The following is a 27959-nucleotide window of genomic DNA, read 5'->3' on the forward strand; positions in this document are numbered from 1 at the left end:
ATTATCATGCAGAACACTTAATTGGCTCCCCATCCTGTTTCCCTCAGTCTGTGCCCTGCTGTATAGGCTAATACTAAGTAAACGTCAGGTACTTACTAGTTGCTTTTTTTCTAAACACATTCATGGATTTATTAATAAACTAGACATTAAGCCTGTTAAATTAACGGGCGCTAGAACGTATGTATATATATATATATATATATATATGTATATATATGTATATATATATATATATATATATATATATATATATATATATATATTAATAAAATAGAAGTGTCTCTGCGTCCGTCCCTGTGTCCGTGGAAATGTGCTACTGGGCATGTGCCGCACGAACAGACGTTGGGACACAGAGAGACTTCGGGCGGCCGGCCGGCGCTGGGTGGGCATGTTAGACAGGAGCGGATCCCCGCCCACTTCACTTCCTCCTCAGAAGAGCGCGGCTCCGGAGGAAGAGGCCTGTCGGATGATGCCTCGAAGGCATTATCCAACATGAAAGAGGCATCATCCAACAGGCCTCTTTCTCCGGAGCCGCGGGGGGAGCCAGCATGCACACAGCGAAAGAAGCAACAACAACAGCAGCAGAAGGTACATCATAGCGAACAGTCTCTCCGATCTGTCCCGGTTCCTCCGATCACCTCCCCGCCATAAGTTCCAGCAAGTCACCAGAGTCCACCAAACTTCCCACACACCTGCGGTAAATCTACACTGACAGCCCCGGGATCTCACCGATCACACACAGATCACACACCGCACTCCCAGCACTGCACTCTGCTACGATACATGCCGACCTCATGAATATTTATAGAGGGACCGGACAGGCCCGCCCCCTGACCAATCCTATTATCCCCCCTGGAGGGAGGCGGCAGTTGAAAATGTGGTGTGTGTGTGTGTGTGTATATATATATATACTTTATGCATTATTGATAATGTCACACATTCTTTACTCTTTATTAATGATATCACACATTATTTACTCTTTATTGAAGACATCACACATTATTTACTATTTATTAATGATATCCCATATTATTTACTCTTTATTGATGACTTAACACAGTGCTGACTCTGCACTGATGACATGACACCTCCCTCCAGTGATCGGAGTGTCTGGAGGGCACCATGCTCTCTCTCTGAGGTGATGCTGAGCCGGGAGAATTCTGTGACGGATCTCCATGACAACCAGCAAACCTCGCCGCGCAGGGGGGAGCCAGTGGTGCCTTTTAATAGCGTGATGCGCTGTTCAGGCTCCTCCTCCCCGTCACCTCCCACCTCGCAGAGACGGAAGCCGGCGGGGTCCGGGCAGGTCCGGGTGCTGCTGGCGGAGGAGAGATGTGCGACTCCAAGGTGAAGGTGACCGTCCGGATCCGGCCTGTGAACCGGAGAGGTGAGCTTGGGGGGGAGGTGAGAGAAGGGTCACCCTCCCCCCCATCAACTGGTAGGGGATGCCCCTGCCAATACAGAGGCGGATGTTGAAAGGTGGGTGGGGATCCGCTCGCATACACGCCCACCCAGCGCCGGCCGGTGTTCTCTGCGTCCCTATCCCAACGGCTATCCGTGGTGCACATGCGCAGTAGCGCATTTCCACGGACACAGGGAAATCTGGACGCAGGGACACTTGGCTTTTATTAATATAGATAAGTACAGCATGACATTAACTTTCAGCTAAGTCAAATTCATAACTAAATGTAAACAATGATTTTTGCTTTATGTTAAGTAATGCTGATTTGCTAAAACTGGAGAGTGCAAAATCTGGTGCAGCTGTGCATGGTAGCCAATCAGCTTCCAGTTTTTTTTTTATTTTTTGTTAAAGCCAAATTCAGGGGTCTTCAAACAATGGCCCTCCAGTTGTTCAGGAACTACAATTCCCATTATGCCTAGTCTTATCTGTGAGTTTTACAATGCCTCATGGGATGTGTTCTTCTGCAACAGCTGGAGAGCCGTAGTTTGAGGATCTCTGGCCAAATTGAACAATCTGAAGTTAGAAGGTGATTGGCTACCATGCACAGCTGCACCAGATTTTGCACTCAACAGTTTTAGTAAATCAACCCCTATATCTTCAAGTCTTCCTGCAATTGGGAATGAGCTCTCTGGTAATCTACCATGTGTTTTGTCACTCCTTCTGCTAAAAGCTTTGAATGTTCTTAGAGACAGTCAAAACCTTTATGCAAAGAGAGCTCTTCTAGGAGCGAGGTTTGAAAAAAACAGATTCCTTATGACTGGCCTTCAGAGCTCCACATAAGGGGGTGATTTACTAAAACTGGAAAGTGAAAAATCTGGTGCAGCTCTGCATAGAAACCAATCAGCTTCCAGGTTTTAATATCAAAGTTTAACTGAACAAGCTGAAGTTAGAAGCTGATTGGCATGCACAGTGCACCAGATTTTGCGCTCTCCAGTTTTAGTAATTCAATCCTAAAATTTCACGTGATCTAAATATGAAGAGGGATCTGAGGAGATTTTCAAACACCAAGCTAAGACAGAAATTGAGAAAATAATGCAAACTACTTCAGGGATACTTTAGATTCATGGAGCTTGCAGCTAAAGGTTTCTTAAGTCTGCTTTCAAATGAAATTGTTTTCTACTCGTTAAAGGAAATCTACACTTTCATTTTATAACATCAGCATTGTAATAGCAACATAAACAACAGATATTATTAACTAATATAAGCTTATGTACAACCAATATAAGCTTACTTGAAAAATTTCCTTTCATGTTGTGAGCTCTGCCTGTCTGTTGGCCGTCTCTTTCCACAACTTCCTGGATTCTGTGCATGCTTTGCAGTTTCTGCTCTTAACCACTTTCCGCCCACGCTATAGCCGAAAGATGGCTACAGCGGGGGCTTCCAGTGCTGGGAGGGCGTCCATAGATGTTCGCCCGGTATTGTGCTGCTACTGTGCCTCTTGGCCGGCATGCTCTGTGATCATCCAGTCCTTCGGACCCGGCTGATCCCAGATCTAGGTAAAGGGTCAATCACAACGGCCCTTTACCAGGTGATCAGCTGTCAGCCAATGACAGCTGATCATGGAAGTAAACAGAAGCCAGTTATCAGCTTTTTTTCTCCTCACGCTGACAGCATGAGGAGAAAAGAAGAAAGCCGGTAAATGGCTTCTGTTACAGGGTCATACGTCCCAATATTGCTCACCAGAGCTGCTAATCAGTACCCACCAGTGCTGTTAATCAATGGCCACCAGTGCCACCTATCAATGCTCATCAGTGCTGCCTACCACTGCCCATGAATGCCTCATCATCAGGTTCATCTATCAGTGCTGTGTACCAGTGCCTATTAGTGCCCATCAGTGCCACCTATCAGTGCCCATCAGTGCTGCCTATCAGTACCACATCTCAAGGCCCTTCAGTGCTGCCTATCAGTGTCCATCAGTGCCACCTATAAGTACAGCCTCATCAGTGCCCACCAATGCCACCTAATCAGTGCCCATCAGTGCACCCTCCTCGGTGCCACCTATTAGTGCATATAAGTGCCACCTCATTAGTACCTATCAGTGCCCATTATTGCCCATTAGTGCAGCCTCATCAGCCCACATCAGTGAAGGAGAAAAATTACCTGTTTGCAAAATTTTATAACAAACCATTTTTTTTTTTTACCTTTTCTTTTCAAAAACTTACGTCTTTTTTTGTTTCTTTAGCAAAAAAATAAAAAAAAACCCAGTGGTGATTAAATACTACCCAAAGAAAGCAATAGAAGAAGGCTAAAAATAATTGAAAAAAAAAAAAACCTGGAAATGATTTTACATTTTGACTATGACCACTATTTAACAGCATTCCCTATTCTCAATATCTGAGACCAAGGCGTAATTGCTGTTAGATGCCTCTGATACTCTGGTATCTCAGAACTATGTGACGAATCTGTGTCCCGGTGAACTGCATGTTCCCAAATGATTATCAGTTCATAGTAAGATTTCCATTTACTATAACCCATTTGGCTACAAGTGACATAATTGTGGACATCATTATATACCTCTCTTTTTATATGTTTAGGATCTCTCTGGGTCAGTCTCTTCTTTTACACTCCAGCGCCCACCCTGGGAGGCTGTGTTCATTGGTGGCTTTTGTGTTGAGGTGGGTTCTGCATATCTAATGTATGGCTGTAGTTTTAATGACTTGTCCATTATCTGTATATATAATGTATAGTATATATTTTTGTAAATTACTACTTCTTTCTTTGTAGATGAGTACTATATTGTTTCCTCAAGCCCCGATGAAGAAAAAAATTGGCAAAACGCGTCAGTAAATGAGGACCTACTTCATTAGTACTCTATATATATGGTAACTATTTAGCCACTTGCTACAAACTGGTGTCATTCACTTGGTATATTTTTTAATGAGATGCATATTAGCGTTATAATCTTTTTTATGTAAAACACTTGTAACTTTTATATTTTCCCAGTGTATGCTCCCTTCTGGCCTGTACAGTCCGACAATATTTTTACTTTTTTATTTCACATGGTTGGGTATTATTTGCAAAAGTGAAACTTTACCACATTCACTAGGCTCTGGGGTAAATTGCTTTGCAACATGCAACTTTCCTTGCAAAGCGAACAGTTAATTTGCCTCTAGTAAATCAACCCCATGGGGTACTAATACATAAATATTTATTCCAGACTGCATAACAGCTGTTTTTTGGCTTGTTGATTATCATCAATGCAGTGTATTGAAATGATGGCTTGTTGCAATAAAGCAGCCAGAGAAGTAGAACAGGGAAACAGCAAGATCTTGGAAAGGGCAGAAGGAAAAGCAGCTAGTGCAACACCCAGAAAGTAGTACAGGAAAGGAAACCCAGGGAAGACAAAAGGAACCACAGCAAGAAACAACAGAACACAGAGAATTGCAGAGAATCTTAACCAACCAAATGGCAGTTGGTTGCTGCACTCCATATAGGGAGCATTGCTGCTGCCAAAATCACTGCAGGTAGGTCTCTGGAAAAATTGGAACAGTTCAATTACATTTTTGTTATGTGAGCCTGCAGGATGAAAACAAAAAATAATACGTCACAGAAAGAAGATTCATTCAGTTTGCATGAATGGAATGGAATGGTAAATGGAATTGCGCAGCCACACTATTTATCGGGTGACTCATATGGCCTTACAGGGTTTCGCTCTTTAGGTTGGTTCTGCTTTTTCTAATCCTCTGCCCTCCTCTAACATTTTTGGCATTTTTTTATGGGAAGTGGAGGGGGGGGGGGGGGAGATGGTACTTTTTCCTGACAGGTACCTACTCCCACTTCTGCTGGGATTGCCTAGGTGATTCCAGCAGAAGCCCCCACCCAACATATGAGGCTGCGGATCCATTTACAAAGCACAGCGAGACTCAGTGATTGTAAACAAATCAGGACTTTTCTTTTAACCACTTGCTGCCAAATCACGTACCTAGTACATCATGTGACTTCAAGTGTTTGTACTGGGGTGATGCCTGCAGCTGCAGACATCACCCTGGTACCCTTTTTTAGAGCCAACGGTCGGCTCTCTTCTAATAGCAATCAGAGCGGCTAACTAGCTGTTCGATTGCTACTACAAGCAGCGGGAAGGGACATTCCCCCCTCCCTCAGCAGCTCTCCCGTCCGACCAGGAGACCCTAGCTACTAGGAGACTGACTAGTTGGAAACCTATACAAATCTGGAATCAGCTTTGATTGGGTCTCCGCTATGGTAACCTGGAAATTATGGCATGACATCACATCCGGTTTACCTGGATGTCAACAGCTCCATTTTTTAAAATCAAAAGAATAAAAAAATGCCAATCTTGGCATTTTGAATACTTTCAGGGGCAGAGGAGGGATTTGGGGTCGCTTCCGCACGCATGCAAACAGTGATCGTCCCACACATGTGAGGTATTGCTGCGAACGTCAAATCATGTGCAGTAATTCTAGTACTAGACCTTCTCTAATCTAAAGTGGTAACCGGTAAAGGCTTTTAAAGTGCCACCTATGGATAGTAAAATGTACATTGTTTGTAGCCATTACTGGGGCATGTGAAATTTCTAAAGCGTGTTATGTTTGGTATCTATTTACTGGGTGTAACATCATCTTTTATATTATATGTGTTGTGTTTATTCGCATTCAAATTCAAAAAAGTTTATTCATCCCCAAAAAGTGCATTTGAAAAACCTCTGCGCAAATACCGTGTGACATAAAAAATTGAAAAACCTGCCAATTTATTCTCTAGGGCCTCTGCTTTAACCACTTTACCGCTGCTCACTAGAGCTCTACTGCGGCAAAGTGGCTCGATAACGTCTGGCGACGTAGACCTACGTCGCCAGACATTCCCCCCTCTCGGCAGCGTGCGCGCACCGCCGGAGGCTCGCTCCCGCTGTATTCAGTCACAGCGGGAGTCGGGCCAGGGGAGGAGCGGCGGTGATCACTGCCGCTCTTCCCCGATCGTTGGGGAATTGAGTGTGAAGATCCGCCCGCTTGTGTAAACAGAGCGGGCGGATCTCCTAAGTGACAGGCAGGGTCAGATTGCAGGGTTCAGCATAGCTGAACCTGCGATCTGTTCCTGTGTCACTCAGTCCCCTCCCCCCACACACGTTAGTAAGCACCAGGCATACATTAACCCCTTGATCACCAATAAAAATTAACCCCTTCCCTGTCAGTGTAATTTTTACAGTAACAGTGCATATTTATAGCACTGATTACTGTAGTAATGTCACTGGTACCCCCAAAAGTGTCAAAAATGTCAGTCAAGGGTCCGATTTGTCCGCCGCAATGTCGCAGTCCCGCAAAAAAAATTGCAGATCGCCGCCATTACTCGTTAAAAAAAACCCACCAAAAACGACAGAAATCTTTCCCTTAGTTAGTAAACGCAATAACTTTTGCGCAAACCAATCAAAATACGCTTATTGTGATTTTTTTTACCAAAAATATGTGGCAGAAAACAAATTGGCCTAAAATGATAAAAAATTTTGATTTTTACATTTTTTTTGGGGGGGGCGGGGGGGATTTCATATAAAAAAATGTGAAAAATATTGTTATTTTTTCAAAATTGTCACTCTATTTTTGTTTATAGCGCAAAAAGTAAAAATCGCACAGGTGATCAAATACCACCAAAAGAAAGCTCTGTTTGTGGGAAAAAAAGGACGTAAATTTCGTTTGGGTACGGCGTTGCATGACCGCGCAATTGTCAGTTAAATTCGCACAGTGCCGAATCACAAAAAGTGGCCCAGACGTAAGACAGCAAAATCCTCCGGTGGTAAAGTGGTTAAGGAAAATATAATATTTGGGGGCTCTAAGTAATTTTCTTGTAAAAAAGAAAAAACGGCACTCTGAATAAAAGGCAAATAGGATGTTTATTGAAGAAAAGTATACAAAAATAGCAGATATCATGGACATACAGGCAGCAAGATGGTTAATGCATTTCACAAAAAGATTTGCTTAGTCATAACCTATATAGGTTAATTTTAAACAACACAAATGAAAGAAACCAATAGCTCGGTTTTTAATCACTGACAATCACCTGCAATGATGTTATGTACAGTATATTGGATCAGTCACTATAGGTAATTATCAGTGGATCACAACACCCTTTTAAATGAAGGAAGTGTCCCCATATTATCAATAGACAATGTATGTTTCATTCTCTAATTGTCTTTATAGGTCCCAGCATTTCCTATTTCAACCTGTGGCCCCCCATCAGGAGGAAACTTTTTAGCCCTGATGGCAGCCCGTGTCACATATATGAAAAAAATCCTCTATGTAAGTGAGCACCTGCAATATACAGTATATGTGTACATTTTCTTTTAAATTTTTGATTTATGTTCATGAATATTATTTTTTTATATATGGATTCTAACACAAGTTATCTATTTATCCAGTTGATTGCAGAATATTTATGTGGGTTGTTCCTGATGAAGCTAATGGTGAAACATGTAGAACCAAGCTCCTCCCTCTTGGGGTGCCCCAACTTACCACTGATGTAGGATAGTATTTGAATGAACACTTGTGGTTTGATAATAAGCTTTGTCCAGCCACAGCCCAGAACCCTCTGTTGACAAACAGCACAGGACTCTGTACAGAGGGGACAATTTTTGTTTTTTTTTCTCCCAGGGAGATGGAACAAATACATTTTTTTAGTAAAAAGAAGCACATAATACACACATTAACACTTGTTAGGCACACACACTTAACCCCTTGATTACCCTGAGATGGTAACCCCTTCCCAGCTAGTGTCACTAGTACAGTGACAGTGCTAGCTAGAGGCATCATCCCGGTATAACCCCGCAAAGTTTGCCGACGTAGTCCTACGTCACTTTGCTGTAAGTGGTTAAGAAATGGCTTTCTTCTTGCCACTCTTCCATAAAGGCCAGATTTGTGCAGTATACGACTGATTGTTGTCCTATAGATAGAGTCTCCCACCTCAGCTGTAGATCTCTGCAGTTCATCCAGAGTGATAATGGGCCTCTTGGCTGCATCTCTGATCAGTATTCTCCTTGTATGAGCTGAAAGTTTAGAGGGACGGCCAGGTCTTCGTAGATTTGCAGTGGTCCGATACTCCTTCCATTTCAATATTATCGCTTGCACAGTGCTCCTTGGGATGTTTAAAGCTTGGGAAATCTTTTTGTATCCAAATCCGGCTTTAAACTTCTCCACAACAGTATCTCGGACCTGCCTGGTGTGTTCCTTGTTCTTCATGATGCTCTCTGCGCTTTAAATGGACCACTGAGACTATCACAGTGCAGGTGCATTTATATTGAGACTTGATTACACACAGGTGGATTCTATTTATCATCATTAGTCATTTAGGTCAACATTGGATCATTCAGAGATCCTCACTGAACTTCTGGAGAGAGTTTGCTGCACTGAAAGTAAAGGGGCTGAATAATTTTGCACGCCCAATTTTTCCGTTTTTTATTTGTTAACGAAGTTTGAAATATTCAATAAATTTTGTTCCACTTCATGATTGTGTCCCACTTATTGTTGATTCTTCAAAAAAAATTACAGTTTTATATCTTTATGTTTGAAGCCTGAAATGTGGCAAAAGGTTGAAAAGTTCAAGGGGGCCGAATACTTTCGCAATGCACTGTGTATATATATATATATATATATATATATATATATATATATATATATTTCAACATTTTGGTCATGTTTTGTTTATATAATAAAAAATAAAAACCCACCAAGAAGCAATTAAATCCACCAACAATGCTCCATTTGTGTGAAAAATAAAATGATATAAATTTCAGCTGTGTACAGCATTGCATGACTGCACAATTACCAGTAAAAATAGCACAGTGCTAAATAGCAGAAATGTGGCCTGCTTATGAAGGGGGTAAAACCTTCCAGAGCTTAAGTGGTTATAATATACATACTGTATATCTTTCAACTGATTATGTAATGGGGCTAATTTTAATTGACGCCTTGAGGCTGGGTTCAAATATCCTGCAAGCGCGGTTTACAGCATGGGGTCCGGTGCGTCCCTGTTCACTGATTCAGGTGTGAATCAGGTCAGAATTTTGCCTGAGGCCGGGTTCACACATATGAGAATGGATGGAAATTTCTCTGCATCCAATTCGCATGTCAGGAGACTGTGACCGACTCTCAATGGAGCCGGTTCACACAGCCTCGGGGCACATTTAAAAAAGGTCCTGTGCATCTTTGGTTCCAATTCTGTTGTGAATCCTGGAAAAAATTCCGACCTGATTCACACCAAAATCTGTGAAAAGAGATGCACCAGACCCATGGCTGTAGCATATGTGAACAAAGCCTAAATTCCCACCTGAATCGGAACCAAAGAAGCAAAGGACCCTTTTTAAATGTGCACAGCGGCCGCCCCAGAGCTGTGTGAATCAGCTCTCAATGGAGCCGGTTCACACAGCTCCAGGGCGGAGACAGTCCGCATTTAAAAAGGGGCCTGTGCATCTTTGGTTCCGATTCTATTGCAAATAATTTTAAATGTGGGCCGCGGCCGCCTTGGAGCTGTGTGAACCTGCTCTATTGAGAGCCGGTCACACTAGCCTCTCATGCGAATTGAATACGGGGAAAGCAGCATCCACTTTGCATATGTGTGAACCCGGCCTAAAAGTTCCAAGAATTATTGGTTTCTTTCATGTGTGTTGCTTCAGAGGGAATGTGGTGCCTATGATCACACCACAATGCAGACAGGTTTTATGTCTTTTGAGGTTTATTTTAAAGCTGTTGAATTTGGGTAGCTCTGATCAAGAAGGCAAGAAATTCTCACCCAGGAAGGGGTTAAACATTCCTGCATAACAAACATTTATTTCAGTAATAACTGAATGTTATAGCGAATGTCACAAACCTTGTATGTGCAGACCACAATATTATATTTTTTCATTGAACCCCATAGTAAGCTTATGTATTACCTAGCGAAGACAATCCTTTTTTACTCAAGCCCAAAATACGGTCACATTTGCATTGATTTTATTTTTATATTTGGAATTTAACACATGTGAACACTAAATAAAACTAAATGATTGTATTATACTTAGTTTCATATACATGTGGGGAATTGGGTAATAAATCAAATCAGGCAAACCGACTTCATGTAATATATCGAGTCAACATCTAGTGAACATTGTATATATTTGCAGATTTTTTTTCCCTCTCTCATTGATTCAGATTTGATTTAATGCAAAGCATTTCACACGGCAGCATTTTCATATTCCGTTCACATGTCCGCATTCCTGTATCGTATTCTTCTTCAAAAGGGGCTCCCGAGCCAAAGGAGGTGCTTTAAAGTAGATTACATCGTGATTCATGGCGGTTATCACCGTTTTCATACTTAATATACCAGAAGGGAGAGAATCTATGAGGAATATAGAACACAAGGAATTACTTTCCCCTCATCTGCATTTTCTCAATAATGTTTTCGAGATGTTTGCTAATGTATCATTCATTAAGCATCAGCCGCTATCAAAAACGTCATCTATTTCGCAAAGTGGACATTATTGTGGTATTAAATCATTCCACAATATACCTGAACTGCTTCATGTGATGGGCTTGGCTTGACTGCACTGAAATGCCCGGAGGGTAATCTCTTCAGCAGTAATGAGATACGAGGTCTGTCTGTGATGAATATGATATTACTCGTGTCAGTGGCTGCGGACTGCACTTACGATACTTACTCCTAGGAGTTATCCTATTTTTTTTCACATTGCAAAGGAACTCAAGCAAAGCATTATTAACCCAGCAAATGAAGCCCTAAGATCACACAGTGTGTCCATTAGTAGACAAAAACGTGACTAATCCAATTTCTCTGAGTGTGAGTGATTCAAACATTTCCTTCGATGAAACATCTGGTGATCTCAGTATCCAGATTATAGATGAACTTGAAACATTTTTTGTCTCTTTTCTTGTGTTTCAGATTGGCAGTAATTGCTGCATTTTTCCTGTGAGCTTTATTTCCCCCCCGCCTCACCTCAACGACCCCTCGCGAAGTGATTAAAATAATGTCTGACTAGCAGGAGCTATCTGGCTGGATACTACCCAAGCTTTAATCATTTAATATTTATAAGAAAACCTGCTCCTGATAATGTGGGTCAGGATGCTAATGTATGAAATATACAGAAGATATGTTAAAAGCTTGCAGGCTTAGACCTGGCACGTTAATGATCCTTGTCACAAGGCCCCAGCTACAATAAGCATACTGATGGCTTTAATTGTGTGATTGCTGCATGGTCAGGTGTTTGTTTATGAAAACGATATTTCACATGCAAATTTCACCCAGCAGAAGGGACCATGTTTCCACGCGGTGAAAAATGCTAAATATTAACTTGCATCTAGAGTAATCTTTATCCAGCAAAATGCTAAATAGGAGACATTTTCAAGGGATAATAAAATTACCCATTCGGTGTAAGAGTTTTGAAGTCTTGCCATATTTATATAGAAGCCACTGGAGTTCGGAAATAACGGATAAAAATATCAGAAAAATTAATTTTAACAGGTTATGTGCTATGCATAAAGAAGATTACCTACCAGTGGTATATCTATAGCAAGAGGTACATCTTAAATTGACACTAAATGATATCTTTATTCCCCTCAAAATAATTCATAGATATCCACTACTTAAAGCGGAACTAAACCTTCCTATACTATTATAGCCATGGAATCTGCCATCTTATTCTCGGTTTGAGCTACAGTTGCCACGGGGCTACACATATGATCAGATATGACACCAGCCATTGAATGGCTTGACAGTTCAGGTGGGAGCATAAAGAAACTAACATTTAGAACAAAACCAAAGAAATTCCCGGCTAAACTTACCAATGTTTTGTCACGTTTTTGGGTTTGTGTTCAATATGTGCAAAGTGAGATCACACGAATACTTAAAAGTATAACATTTATTAAAAGTAATGACAGATAGAGCTAATATTAGAAAATATAACAGGAATACTTAACTAAAGATGCTTGTTTACCACCACGGGTCCTGTTTGCTGTTAGGCAACTGTCAGGGTGCCAGGAAACCAGACCACATGGGGATGCAGGTAAAAAAAAAACAGTTTATTGGAGCAGACAACAATAAACGCACAGCAAGAGTGAGGAAGCGGGAGCAGAAACAAGCTGGGGTCAAGTCCAGAAGCGGGTAGTCATCCAAGCCGGGGTTGAGTCCAGAAGTGGGTAGTCTGTCGATGCCCGGTTGTCTGCTGATGCCGGGTCGAGAGCCAGGAGAGTTGTCAGCCAAGCCAGGTCATACATGGAGGAACACTGAGAACAGAAGAAGACTGCTAGCAGAGATGCTCTTTTGAGCGCAAACACAAGGGCAAGGACTGCAACTCATCAGGTGATAGATATAGTCAGGTGTGCAGCATCGTCACTGTGTGACACCCAGGCAGCAGGCAAGTGTTGATGCAATCAGAGTCTATAAGAGGCAGCAGTCTGCACATGTCCAAGATGGCTGCCAGCAGGAGGGCAAGGTAAGACCTTGACAGCAACATGGCACAGGTGACCACAGACGCGTGCCTCCATGAGGCAGCTCTGATATGAGAGAAAGCTCTTACAAGTTTGGGTAGTGGTATTTAGGCTTTGTATTTAGTAAATGGTCAAGCCCACCTTCAGAGCACAATGACCTTCTAAGGAAAATGGCAAATTCCTGAAGGAGAGGGGGCTGGTTGCATAGAGTCAGCTTACAATCACATTCCAATGACATGAGTCAGCTAAAAGTTACTAGAATAACCAAGATATTAGAAGCTTTATTAGATATTTGTGAGGCCAACCTTAATAAGGAATATGAAATATGCAATATTCCTATCAACCGAGCAGCCTGCTAACCAACCGAACTGTCCTGTTTAACAGTATGCGTTAAAAACCGGGGTTTATTTTGCACACATTTGAAATACATGCGTAAGCTACAGAGAACTGTCAAGGCACCCCAGTATTTTCTGTAGTCCTAACTCTAAATCATGAGAGCCTCCACAGTTGAAGCACATGAATTATAATGGATAAGCAGAGGGCAGGTGAGACTGGAGGGAGCCCACAGGGGCGCACTGGACACCCAGCATATAGCACAATGTCAGCAAAGGTGTCCAGTACATTCCCCTCACCAATATTACAACAGAACAAACACATGGCTAGGGCCCTCACCTATAACTGTGTGATAAAAAAGTGCTGTGCTGTGCTGTAGTGTCTGTGGTCCTAATAAAGGGAACCACATGAATGTGATCACAATAAATAAATCAAACCTTAATACTAAAATAATATATATATATATATATATATATATATATATATATATATATATATATATATATATATATATATATATATGATACATAAACTATTGTGCTAACCAAAATATTGCGCATATAGATATATATATAGATATATATATATATATATATATATAGCAAATATATGGGGAAAAACATCCACTTGGGTGGAAATTAAAGTGCAGGGTGCATATGACACCAATAGTAGTGATGGTATTCCCAAATTAAACAGTGTAAACAGTCCAGTGTTAAGTGACACATGTATAAATGTGAATCTTCAAAAGTGTAGGTAATCCTGTGCTGATAGACAGTCCCACATAAGACAATTGCCAAGAGAGGGATATCCACCACCGAAATAAATAAATACGCTTACCAAAAAGCGTGACCTCAGAAACCTTATGTTGCTGAGTCCAACAGGCCAACTCGGAGACAGATCTCCACAGGGATGGTCCTTCGGATGGTTCCAGGGGTCTCTCACTGTCCGGCTGTAATTAGACTCCCACTCTCCACTCTCTTACTTTACAGTGTAAAACTGTAAAGTAACAAAAATGAATTAAGGCTCCATTTACATATAGGCTTTCAATTCTGCCCGCGATTCTGAACCATTGCAAGTCGCGGGACGCCTGAGCGATTCCCTTGACTTGCAATGGCACCCCAAATGCAGCACGATTTTGCCACGATTGTTGCCTGTTGAATCACAGTAAAGTCACACATATAGAACTTCTTTTGGGTGTCCGGCGTCCCATGATTCTGTTTGCGTGATTTTACCGCGATTCATCGGGCGACAATTGCGGCAAAATTGCGCCGCATTTGGGGTGCCATTGCAAGTCACGGGAATCGCTCGGGTGTCCTGCGACTTGCAATAGTTCGGAATCACGGCAATTTTGCCCGCAATCCAAAACGCCTATATGGGAATGGAGCCTTAAAGTACAGAACACTTACATTCCATCAATAATAGAACACTCAAACTGTAAATTCCATGGATCAATCAGACCTGTGGTTCACAACTGACCTTTGCAGCAAGGAGCAGATAGAAGGGAAAAATGCAATGTAAAACAAAACCAAAGAAATTCCCAACTCAACTTACAGACCAGCCTGCTAACCAACCGAATTGCCCCGTCTAAATGTATGTGTTAAAAACAGGGGTTTAGTTTGCACACATAACAATTAGCATTTATTACATGCCTTCAATGTAACTATTTTGTTGATTATGAATACATACATTATTTGTATAGAATTTTTTAAACCAGAGTTTAGTGCTACTGTAAAGGATCAAGGTTTTTCTGTTTAGTAAAGTAAATTCATAATTAAAATGTAAAGCTTTTAATAGCATAACATATTTTGTTTAAGATTTAAATAAGTAGTTAAAGTTGTTAGGTACAGACAATAAATGCTTCAGAGTCAAGGGGTACTTGAGATAAGCTGGCCTAAACCTTCTACTATCTGTCAAAGGAGCAGTTTTTTTAAGGGATAATGACCATATGTCCACTGTACACCATACCAGAATAGACCCTGTAGTTATCAAGGTTTGGGAATGGCTCCCAACTGAAATGGATACATAACATAGAAGCAATATATTGTCAGTTTTGTCACATTATTGCAAGTCTTGAATTGGGGCATATTTAACTGAGGTTTGGTAAGACAGTTCAGGAGCAATTATCGGCACCGGAGCTACAGACGAATGTAAAAGCTAAAAGAGGTGTAGTAAACTATAATTAACTCAATAATGTAACATCTGTTTGGCTGAACTAACATTTAACATATCCCATGCAGCTAAGAACAAAATATTTGGAAGGAAGATATGGAAAAAATACGGATTTTTGATGGCTCATAGAAAAAAAAAAAAATCACAAATTTGCTCTTCTGGCATTGTGTTCCCTCTCAACTGAATTGTCTTTCCCTAAGTCTTACTGGTGCTACAATATTCCATATCTGCTAGCATTAGTAACCCTTTTAAAGATACATAATGACATACAAGAATAGGTAATCAGAGTAGCATGAAAATTTGATGGAAATTTGGCCATATACTATGGTACTCCAAAGCACTGTAACAAGAATAAAATACACTATAGTAAATGTATCACCCTAAAGTGGATCTGTGAGAATGGAAATATGGACCCTGCTTTTGCTGGTAAAGGTGAAGGGTCCAAGGCCATCATCTTGAGCCTGCCTTTACTACCTACGGAGTCACTCATCTGAAACAAGCATACAAAGTGTGAAAAATCCAAACTCTCTTCCTGTTTGCTTTTTCCAGATTAGTGACTCAATGGATAGAGGAACCAGGATCAAGATAACAGCTCTGAAATGTGCTTCTTTAAAAAACAGATCAGTAATGGAGTACCCGGTAGTTTCCATATTTTTGTCCTCATGGATTTGTTTTAATTAACAAACCCAAGGAGAACAACATGGAGGAATTTTACTGTAATGGTTTACCTATCTAGAGACCTTGTATAGAAATCTACTTTTCTCGAGTAGTATGTCCATAGGATGACATCTATCCTTTTGTAACCCCACACTCCAGAGTAACTGTACTGAATATAATGATAGTGATATACATGTAGCAGGATTCCCAGCTGTTTTGCTGGATATGGGTCCCCCTGGGCCACCAGGTGCAACAAAAGTACCCCTGTGCATGTTCCTCCAAGTGTAAGCGCAGAGACAATGACCAGTTCTTTATCTTTGGGTTTTTTGTATTTATTGAGAACGTGGATGGGAGAAGGGAATGAGTGGGATACTCCTTTGGCTCAACTATGCACAATTTGCTAGGGAAAACTGAAAACGCTTCTTGGTTCTGACTTAACGCTGGCTAGATGCCAGTCAACGCCGGTTAACGCTGGTTAACGCTGGCTTGCTGCCTGGTAACTCCAAACTGACCTTGGACTGCTTTATCACATAAAGAAGTCCTCTTTTAGATCCCTATAGCACTCCTTGCTGAGGTAGCTACTTGTGCTGCTGCTGTGCTGCTAAACACTTCAGGGCCCACACCGGCACCCTCTTCCTCTCACTTATCTTCAGAGCTTAAACACTGGCACCCCCTTTCTCTAAACCTTTTCCACAGGTTAGCTGGCTCCTGGATCCCCTTGACCTTCTGGAGTGGTCCCCTCTCCTAGGCAGACCCCTCAAGTACTCACGATACTGTTTTTCCCCGAAACTTCTGCCCAACAACTCCACTCGGTCCACAGCACTCTGCATCCCTCCCCTGCAGCTCAGCTCAACCTTTGTCCTCTAGGCCGTCCGCCCAGGATTGCTATTGGTCAGGATTCCTCCACTGTCCAATAAGAGCCCTCATTGGACACAGTGGAGAGACTAGACTCAACAGACACCCTTGGAAGCACATGACAGCCTAACCAAATGATCAGGCCCACCCATATGCTTCTTCCTAGCACCTACCTAGGAGGGTGCTACATACAGTACGTACCGTTATACTGATCAGTTGGTTTTGCCATGAGGTTTTCAGGAATTCTTAGATTGCTGCAGAAGAAAAAGTCAAAGTAAATGGCATTTTTGATAGTAAGTAAAGCAAACTACAAAACGGCTTATGCTGCTATAATAGCATATTACGTTTTGTCAAAACTGTACTTATAAAGGAGGATAAGTCCACCCTTAAACTAAAATCCCTGCATCTATAGATCTCCACGTTCTAACTCTAACCTATCTAGCCCTGTAAAGAAGAAATCAGTATACTTACTTTTTTGAAGCCGATCTGACTAGATCCCACACTGAGCTGTCAGCTGTAGCTTCACTGTGGAGGTGGGTGCAGAAGACGTAGTCGACAATGGAAGCCCTATAGTAGGTCTATGGGTGACGTCACTTACCATTCATTTCACAGCCATTGTGTCGTGTCCTCTGCAGAGCTTCCGTAGTTGGAGACTGGGTCGAGTCCAATCGGCTTAATAAAGGTAAGTATATTGATTTCTTCTTTACAGGGCTAGATAGGTTAGTATTGGAACATGGAGATCTATAGATGCATGGATTTTAGTTTTAGGGTGGACTTAAATATTTATTTGTTTTGTTGTTCTTTGTAAACATGCTAGACTGAGTGCCGGTTCACACTGCCGCGACCACTAAAGTCGCGTCGCTTCCAGTGCGACTTTGGCGCGACTTAGCGTGACTTTGGCACGACTTTGGCGCGACTTCAGCGCGACTTCAGCGCGACTTCAGCGCAAATTCAGCGCGAGGCGACTTTTTATTTGGCCAATCACAATATGATGTGTTCCTTTTCCTGTTTTTTTTTTTTACATATTACAAAAAAGTATGGCAGACCAATGTACAGATAACGTTTATGGGGGAGGTGTAGGAGTGGCTGAACTGTGGAATGTCTAGCTTGATGCTAGAAAGTAGATAAGAATGCTAATTGAGGTCACTCACATTGAAGGAAAAACATCTTTTGTCTGTGTGTCCAGAAACTTAAAAAAAAAGAGCTTTTTTCATATAATTTTTAAGAAGCACATGCCTCCAAAGATGCCCAAAAAATGCCTGATAAATGCCTGCAAGAAAAAAAGCCAGCCGGAGAGAAGCCGCATTACTGAAATTATAAAAAAAATGCTATTTTTTGGGGGGTTCTGGACATGCTACAGAGCTGAAACTTGACAGGTACACTTTTTAGACCCCCCGACACTAAATACAAAAAAAGACATGCCTGCCTAAAAAAATGCCCGATAAATGCCTGCAAGAAAAAAAGCCAGCCGGAGAGAAGCCACATTACTGAAATTATAAGAAAAATGCTGTTTTTTAGGGGTTCTGGACATGCTACAGAGCTGAAACTTGACAGGTACACTTTGTAGACCCCCCAGACACTAAATACAAAAAAAGACATGCCTGCCTAAAAAAATGCCCGATAAATGCCTGCAAGAAAAAAAGCCAGCTGGAGAGAAGCCGCATTACTGAAATTATAAGAAAAATTCTGTTTTTTAGGGGTTCTGGACATGCTACAGAGCTGAAACTTGACAGGTACACTTTTTAGACCCCCCAGACACTAAATACAAAAAAAGACATGCCTGCCTAAAAAAATGCCCGATAAATGCCTGCAAGAAAAAAAGACAGCTGGAAAGACACCGCATTAGTTTTCTACTAAAAATTATAAGAAAAATGCTGTTTTTTAGGGGTTTTGGACATGCTACAGAGCTGAAACTTGACAGGTACACTTTTTAGACCCCCCAGACACTAAATACAAAAAAAGACATGCCTGCCTAAAAAAATGCCCGATAAATGCGTGCAAGAAAAAAAGACAGCTGGAAAGACACCGCATTAGTTTTCTACTAAAAATTATAAGAAAAATGCTGTTTTTTAGGGGTTCTGGACATGCTACAGAGCTGCAACTTGACAGGTACACTTTTTAGACCCCCCGGACACTAAATACAAAAAATACATGCCTGACTAAAAAAATGCCCGATAAATGCCTGCAAGAAAAACGGCCAGGTTGACAGAAGACATATTCATGTTTTAATAAAAATGATGCTCTTTTCTTGTTCAATACCATTTTTTTTGGAAAGTCGGATGACAAGTCGGATCACAAGTCGCTTCAATTAAGATAAGGAGGTGACTCCCATTGAAGTATATGGGACAGGTTGGATCACTGGTCGCCTCAAAGTAGTACCGGACCCTTTTCTGAAGTCGGAGCGACTTCAGTAGTGGCAATTAAGACGGCACTGATTGAATTACATTGCTTTGGTTATGTCAAGCGACCTGGGGCGACCTGAGGCGACACAAGTCGTCTCGTGAGTCGCCCTAGTGTGAATGGGCACTCAAGGTTTTCATCCGAAAAAGCCCAATTTAACTCTTGTTATTTATTGCTGTAGTGCAGGCAGGCTGTATTTTCAGTAATAAATAGGGGACTCTTTACTTGTTGTTTTCACTGCTTAGTGCTGCATCAAGGATTAAAATACCCTGAGCTGCCAGCACATAGGAGAGTCAGTCCATGGCAAAGAGAGCTGGGCCATTGCAGCCAGGCTCTTTGTACCATGGTCCAATATGGTCCCCCTGAAATCTACTCAAATCAACATTGCACCTGCTTCCTACACAGGTATGTTCATTAGAGCATTTTTCAAGGGTGCTTTAAGTGTCAAGATAGCACAACCCCCCCCCCCCCAATTGACCCCATTTTGGAAAGTAGACACCCCAAGCTATTTGCTGAGAGTCATGTTGAGTCCATGGAATATTTTATATTTTGCCACAAGTTTCTGGAAAATTACAAATCTTTTTTTTGTTTTTGTTTTTACACAAAGCTGTCAATTAAATGATATATTGCTCACACATGCCATGTGTATATGTGAAATGACACCCCAAAATACATTCTGCTGCTTCTCCTGAGTATGAGGAAACCCCATGTGTGAGACTTTTTGGAAGTCTAGCCACGTACAGGCCCCCGAAAACCAATCACCACCTTCAGGCTTTCCATGGGCGTAAATTGTTGATTTCACTCCTCACTACCTATCACAGTTTCAGAGGCCATGAAATGCCAAGATAGCACAAAACCCCCCTAAAGACCCCTTTTGGGAATGTAGACACCCCAAGCTCTTTGCTGAGAAGCATGTTGAGTATTTTGCAGATATTGCTTTTGTGACAGGAGTCACTTTGGCTGGAAGGCTCGTGGAACCCAGATTACTTTAGAGAGATCAGGAAACTCCTTGTCCAGCTTCCCCGGCCCCTCTTATGTGTAAGTCACCCTGTGTCTATTAGGGGCACAGGGTGACCAAGAATCCCAGTCAGGTCTGCACTAATCAGAGTCGCTGTACAAGCACACCAAACTCAGCATTTCCTGTTATCCCGGTTATCCTTGGTTCTATATGTGTGGTTTGTGTTGAAATAGTGAAGGGCCTCTTTTGCTTGGGGCAATAGTATTTCTGGACAATTGTCCTCAAGAAATATACAATCTGACTTATGAGAACCATGCGATTGTTGCACCTCAACAACAAGGCTTCTTTACTAGTGTACCTCTGTTTGGATATTTTGGCCAATACATTTATAGGTACCTAGTGAAGCTCACAGGTAAAAAAAAAAAGCAACTGATTGTCAAGAACTGTTTAAAAAAAATGTAACTGCTAGCACTAGCAGAGATCAGGCCTGACTCTGCTAATGCTGCGGTTTTGTGTGCTGTGTATCGGAAGTGACAGTGATCTGCTGATTCTGCACTTCTTGGGGGCTGGGCAGAGGAGCTAAACGCAGGTGCTGGCAGGTGTAAGGGCTGTTCCTGCTAACGCTGCATTTTGGGAATGCTATTCTAAACTATTGGGGATGCTAGTGTAGCACCCTACAGGTAGGTAGGTGTTAGGTAAATGCATAGTGGGTCTTGTCTGCCTAAAAGCAGGGCTATGATTTCTTTTTGGTAGGGTGTCATAGCTTCCAGGTGTGTCTGCTGAGGAGGGAGTCTCCCCACTGGCTCTGTGAGAGGCTTCTCATAGGGCAGTGGAGGAAACCCAATCAGGGACACATTCAAGCTTGTAACTACCCCAGAAAGCGGATTCTGCCACAAAGGATTCTGGGAGTGGGTATAAGTTTGAGGGAGGTGTGTGACTCAGCATCTTTGGCGGGAAGCAGAGTCCAAGGAGGTAGAGGACGGCTGTCTCTCCTCCTGTCAGAGGAAGCAAATGTCTCGGGTGCTGCCTGAGAATCCAGAGAGTGATGAGTTGAGCTGAAGGGGATCCGGTGTGCCGAGAACCAGCGGAGAGCGAGAGGGGTCCAGTTCCAGGAAAGCCTACACAGGTCAGGAGTACTGAGGATTGCCCCTGGGGTCTGCCTAGTGTCAGTGGGGACCACTCCGGAGAAGGTTCTAGGATCCAAGTATCAGCTAGCTGTAAAGGGGGTACCTGGTCAGAGGACCCTGAAGTGATAGAGGGGGTACCTAGGTTGAGGACCCTGATAATTTAAAGGGGCCCCTGCAGTTTGGGCCCTGAAGAGTTAGTGCACAGTGAGAGTGCATCAGTTGAGAGTTGCAGCCATACAGGAATCTACAGCAAGCTACCTCAAGGCAGTGCAAAGCTGGAGTAAGTAGTCAGTGACTTTGCAGTGAAAGCAGTGTCAGACGTTCAATGTTCTAGAGTCCTGGATCTTCTGGACTTAAAGTCAAGGTTCCAGCACCAGTTTCAGAGCTTCAGTGTGTTTAAAGTGTCAGTTAGCATCGGCTGGCGTCAAAGCAGCGCGAACAGGCAATTTTCTAGAAAAAGTCCCAAAGTTGTACCTAGTTGAGCCTAAGGAGTATCCCACTCATTCCCTTCTCCCATCCCCTAAAATACGATAAAACAACCAAAAAAAGATGCCAGAGTTGTTGATGTCTCAGTTCTCACACTCATGGTCGCAGCTCACATGGACTGGAGAGGTAACCGGTAACAATGGCAGACCCAATGCCTGGAAAACATACTACACTAGTATAGTTCCGATCTGATCAAAGATTTTGATCTGCTCAGACACTATACTAGTAATGGAGGTGTTTAGTATGTGTGTGTGTCACTGGCAATCAAAGGGTTAACATTTATTACTGAATATGTGGCAGGCAATCTGACACTATCCTTGATTGGTGCTAGCACTGATGTCGCCTGTGACACTAACACAGTAATCAGAAAAAAGATCTGTACATTGTAATAATGATACTGTGCAATGGCAGTGAAGGGGTGATCAGGGGGATAAAACTTTATTAGGGAATGTATGACAGGTACCCTAAACATATCTAGGACTGACACTAACTACTACTCACACTAGCTAAAGTCACCATAGTCTGTACACTGTATATAATGACACTGACAGGGAGTGAAAGAGTTAGCTGGGGGGGTGATCAGGGGGTGAAATATGTGCCTGTGTGTACTGGTGTCAGTGGTGTAGTGCTTGTGTACTCACAGTAGATGCCTTCTCCTCCCTCACTGGAACCGAAAAGGGCTCCAGGAGGGGGGGGGATTTCATCATTTCCTGTGCCTGAGTTTACATTACATAGGCACAGGACGTTCTGTGAATCGCCAGAACCAATCAGCAGGTCCAGGCCCTATATCTGACGAGTGATCGGTTCTGGAACTAATCCAAAGTAAATGTGTGGCTGGTGGTTGGCAACTGGTTAATACACTCACCAACCACTTTATTAAGTACACCTGTTCAACTGCTTGGTAACACAGATTGCTAATCCGCCAATCACATTGCAGCAACTCAATACATTTAGACATCTGGACATAGTGAACACTACTTGCTGAAGTTCAAACTGAGCATCAGAATGGGGAAGAAAAAGTGACTTAACGTGGCATGACTGTGGGTGCCAGATGGGCTGGTATGAGTATTTTAAAAACTTCTGATCTACTGGGATTTTCACGCACAACCATCTCTGGGGTTTACAGAGTATGGTCGGAAAAAGACAAAAGTAAGCAGCAGTTGTGTGGATATAAATGCCTTGTTGATGTCAGGACAGAAGAGAATGGGCAGAGATGATAGAAAGGCAACAGTCATTTAAATACCCACCCGTTACAACCAAGGTATGCAAAATACCATCTCTGATCACACAACACATCAAACCTTAAAGCAGATGGGCTACAGTAGCAGAAGAACACACTGGGTGCCACTTCTGTAAGCTAAGAACAGGAAACTGAGGCTACAATTCACACAGGCTCACCAAAATTGGACAATAGAAGATTGGAAAAAACACAACACACACAAAAGGCCAACCCCTCTTCATTAGGACCAAAATTTCAGAAAAATAATATTCAGAGAGACAGCTAACATATCTTGTGGAACTTGGGTACAGACTAGTGGGGTAGGGCAGGTTTTCTCAAACCACACACACAAGCTATGGGAGTCTGTTTGCTTTTCTCCATATATTAATCACTCTGGACGAGCATAAGAAGGGTCACCAAGAGTTGGGTTCTGGGGAGACCATCCTAAGTTTCCCTGTGCTGTGTTTGACCAGCGATTCCCCCGCTGAGAAAAACTGAGTCCGCCGACGGACCGCCAGATGTGAAAGGGGCCTAGGGGCTCATTCACAATTACATACTTACATAGTTAGTCATGTTAGTTCAACCAAAAAAAAAACAGTATTGAAAACCCAGCCATACAATCCCATATACACAATCCTATACCCGCAGTTGATTCAGAGGAAGGCGAAAAAAAAACCAGCAAAGCATGATCCCAGCTACAGCAGGCAAAAAAAAATTCCTTCCTGATCCCCCAAGAAGCAATCAAATATTCCCTGGATCAACTGTACCTAAAAAAATTTTAGTACCCACTTATATTAAGTACACCCAGGAAAGAATCCAGGCCTTTTTTGTAAAGCAATCTAGTGAGCTAGCCAGAACCACCTCTGGAGGGAGTCTATTCCACGTTTTTACAGCTCACTTGCTTTGCTTTGATCTCTAAGGAGTAATTTGTGTTTGGATCGCTCTTCAGAGAGCATTTCCCCTCTGGCACCCTGCACTGCACAAGGTTGTGGGCCGAGCAGCCCAATTCATTTGAATGGGTCATGCTCAGCGGGTGCTTTCAAAAGCAACAAGGGGTATAGTTCCTGCCGTTTACAGTACAAAAAATAAAAATCGCAGAGGTGATCAAATAACACTAAAAGAAAGGTCTATTTGTGGCAAAAAAAGGACATACATTTTTTTTTTGGGGTACAACGTCGCACGACCAAGCAATTGTCAGTTAAAGCAAAGCAGTGCATTATCGCAAAAAATGGCCTGGTCATTAAGGGGGTAAAATCTTCCGGAGCTGAAGTGGTTAAGGGCTCATTCACACATAGGGCCTAATTCACTAAAAGAAAGGAGTAGAAATGCTTGCTCCCCATTTAACTACTCCCATCGAGAGTAACTAAGACTTCAAATAGGCAAACCTGCAAACGTAGAATTACGCTCTAGCAGAATTACGATTATATGCAATAGTGAATTCCGATTAGAGTACACGGAATCGCGGTCGCGGTTTCATAACCCAAAAATTCCTATATTCTGAATGAAAATACAGAGCAATGCCAACTAGTATGGTTATATATATATTTTTTATGTATAGTTATGTGTTTTAACTTTTATATTTCCTATTAGCAGACTACAGAGCTCTCTAATTATTAACATTCATTCTTTCTTCATCCTAAACTTTCAAGCAAGTCTAATTGTACTTAGCACATTGGTGTAGTGGTCTATGCTCATGGACAAAGACTGCTAGATCATGAGTTCTAGTACCAACTATGCTAACACCATGCGTGTTCGCTGGTGTGTGATTATTGTTTTGCCACATAGTAATACCTTGGCTACATCACATACAAAATGGGCATGTACATTCGGGAACATACATGCATATGTACCATTTGCATTTAGGCGTTCGCCAAGTTTCAGCATTCACAGCTGAATAAAATGTAATTAGGCGATGGCATACTTAGTTACATAGTAGTTAAGGTTGAATAAAGACACCAGTCCATCCAGTTCAACTTGTACAGGTGTGTGTGTGTGTGTGTGTCAGTTGCCTGATCATTTCCCATAACCCTGAATGTTGTGATCTGTGAGATGCACGTCCAAGAGTCTTTTAAAAGTAGGCATACTCTCCGCAGCTATCACCAATTGTGGAAGAGAGTTCCACATTCTCTCCGCCCTTGCAGTGAGGAACCCCTTACACAGCTTAAGGTTAAACTGCCTCTCATTGTGTGGCCACGTGTCCTCTTGCACTCCTTGAGACTAAATAGTATTTTACCTATGCTGGGATCACCATTGAGGTATTTGCAAATTGCTATCATGTCTCCTCTCAGGCGTCTCCTCTCCAAGGAAAATAAATTAAGCGCTTGTAAACGCTCCTCATATATAAGGTCCTCCAATCCCCTAATTAATTTAGTTGCCCTTCTTTGGACTCTTTCCAGATCCAGAACATGCCTTCTGAGGATTGGCGACCAGAACTGGACAGAATACTCCAGATGTGGCCGGACCAGGGTTTTATAAAGTGGTAGGATTATAGCTTTGTCTCTGGAATATATCCCTTTCCTTATGCATGCTAATATTCTGCCGGCTTTGACAGCTGCAGTTTGACATAGATTGATCAAAGTCAAATAGCCGACCTGGGCGTCATCAAATACATGGGAAGATACTCTCACCTTGAAGCTAGAGGACACGAGTGGTTATACAAAACCCCTTATTTCTAATCTGGAAAAATATAGTACAGATAAATGAGCAAAACAGCACAAGAAGGGAGCTAATAAAAATCCCAAACATCAAATGGAGACTAAAAAAAAACATGCGGGAGATGTAGCTTCAGGTTTACTCATAAAAATGTGTGACAGGTCAAGACTCTGTCACAGTGAAAGTGGTCATTTAATGGACATAGAGTGTGCGCATTGGCTCTGTGCAGGACTACAGAATCTCCAACTCTGTGTTCATGTTTTGTGGATGACCAGCAGGATGTGTGCTCAGGTGCACACAGCCCTTATAATGAAGGTCTAGGAAGACCTCAGAGCTCCGAGTTGGAGACGGATCCGCCCAAGAGAGACAGGAGGTCTCTAGGAATCAGAGGCTGCAGGTGGCAGGAAGAGCACATGTGTCTGCTGGAGACAGGTGAGGCCTGAGGACTAAGGCCAGATTGAAGCTGCCAGCTTCGGTGATTTCATGATCTGGGGACCAGCGAAAAGAGCAGAGGCACTGCTACGAAGAAACAGAGGGAGAGCTTAAGCCAGGTGGGCTAGCATTTTCGGTTTACTATATATTGACTGGAGAAGAACCCCTGCGTGGGAAACTATATATTGTGAACTTTACTTATTCCTTTAATAAAAATGGGCTGCCATGCCCTTAAACCAAAGTTCTGATAGACAGTGAATCACTGGGAAAACGCATCTGCCACTGAGCTAACGGCCCCTGTATTACAAATGTGTAATGTCCCATTCATGGTTCAAACCATAAGGAATCCTGGTTTTAAAGGAAAAAATCCAAAACACCTCGTGTCTACATAACAATTTAAATACATCTGCTCCTCTTTTTGGTGGAGGGATCTTTTCTATGACTTGTACACCTACAGCTGATACATCTCCCGCATGGTGGTTGATAAAGTGGCGGGCTACATTGGTGGACTGGTTCTTTGTAATCCTAGATAAATGTTCATAAAACCGTATAGTGTGTCCTGTGTATTGTACATGGCAAACTTTGCAAGTAATCATGTACACCAAATAGGTAGTGTTGCAATTATAAAAGGACTTAATTTTCTGTCCTTTTTCATTAGTGTATGAACGAGCTGTATCTCCCCCTATAATATGTTTGCAACGAAACAATCACTTCCACCACATTGAAAATTCCCTTTAAAGCTAAACCATGTGGCGGATTGTAGTGAAGGGGGATTAAAGAAGCTGGGTGACAGTGAATTGCCTAATGTAGGTGCTCATTTGGGGACAATGTTAATGCCATCACAAAGAAAATCGGCACACACATCATCCTCAAAAAGGATAAGTAAATGTCTATTGATAATATTCCTTATTTCCCCAAATTCCGAGATAAATGCTGTTGTTAAAGTAAGTTTGTTTCCAGCAAACCTCTGGCTGGTGTTATCCACCCTCCTTTTTGTCCCCCAAAAGTTTGATCTGACTCTTAGAGGATGCTATGCCCAACGTTCTGTCAAGCATCCATCTCAGATAGCCTCTAACTAAGAAAAGATGATAGAGAGCATGTGCTTCTCTCTCAAAAGCCTTTTGACTACTACAGATTTGACGTAACTGTAAGAATTGACCCACTAGGATGCCCTTAATAGTGTGTTTTGGGTGTCCTGATTGAGCCATCAACAGGGTATTACCCGAAAGGGGTTTTCTATATAGGTCCGTATTCACCTTCACTCCATCCCTACTTAAGTGGACATCCAGGAAACAGATTTCCTCCATGTCTGCCTGTCCAGTGAATTTAAGATTCATATTGTGGGTATTAAGATATTTAAGGAAAGTATCTAAATCTCCCATATATTTGTTAACAGTATATCCACTGTTAATAACAGGTCATCTATATAGCGATAGAAGGATATAATGTGCTGTCTGAATGAATTATCTGTACTGAAAATGCTGGATCGTTCCCAACCATCCCATATACAGGTTGGCGAGAGAGGGCAAAAATTTAGCTCCCATCACGGCCCCCGCAATTCTGTAAAAAAATATTCACCATTAAATGTGAAAAAATTGTGAATTAACAGATAATCCAAGACATCCAGCACATATAACCGGACCTCCACAGAGAGATCCATATAACGTTCCAAATAAGAGTTAACTGATTGAATGGCTAAATTGTGCGGGATGGATGAATAAAGACTTGCAACATCACAAGTAACCCACATGTAATTCTCCTCCCAATGTACATCAAAAACGACTTTTAAAAGATG

The sequence above is a fragment of the Pelophylax lessonae genome, assembly GCF_965119305.1.
Source record: "Pelophylax lessonae genome assembly, chromosome: 5".
In the NCBI taxonomy this organism is placed as follows: Eukaryota; Metazoa; Chordata; class Amphibia; order Anura; family Ranidae; genus Pelophylax; species Pelophylax lessonae.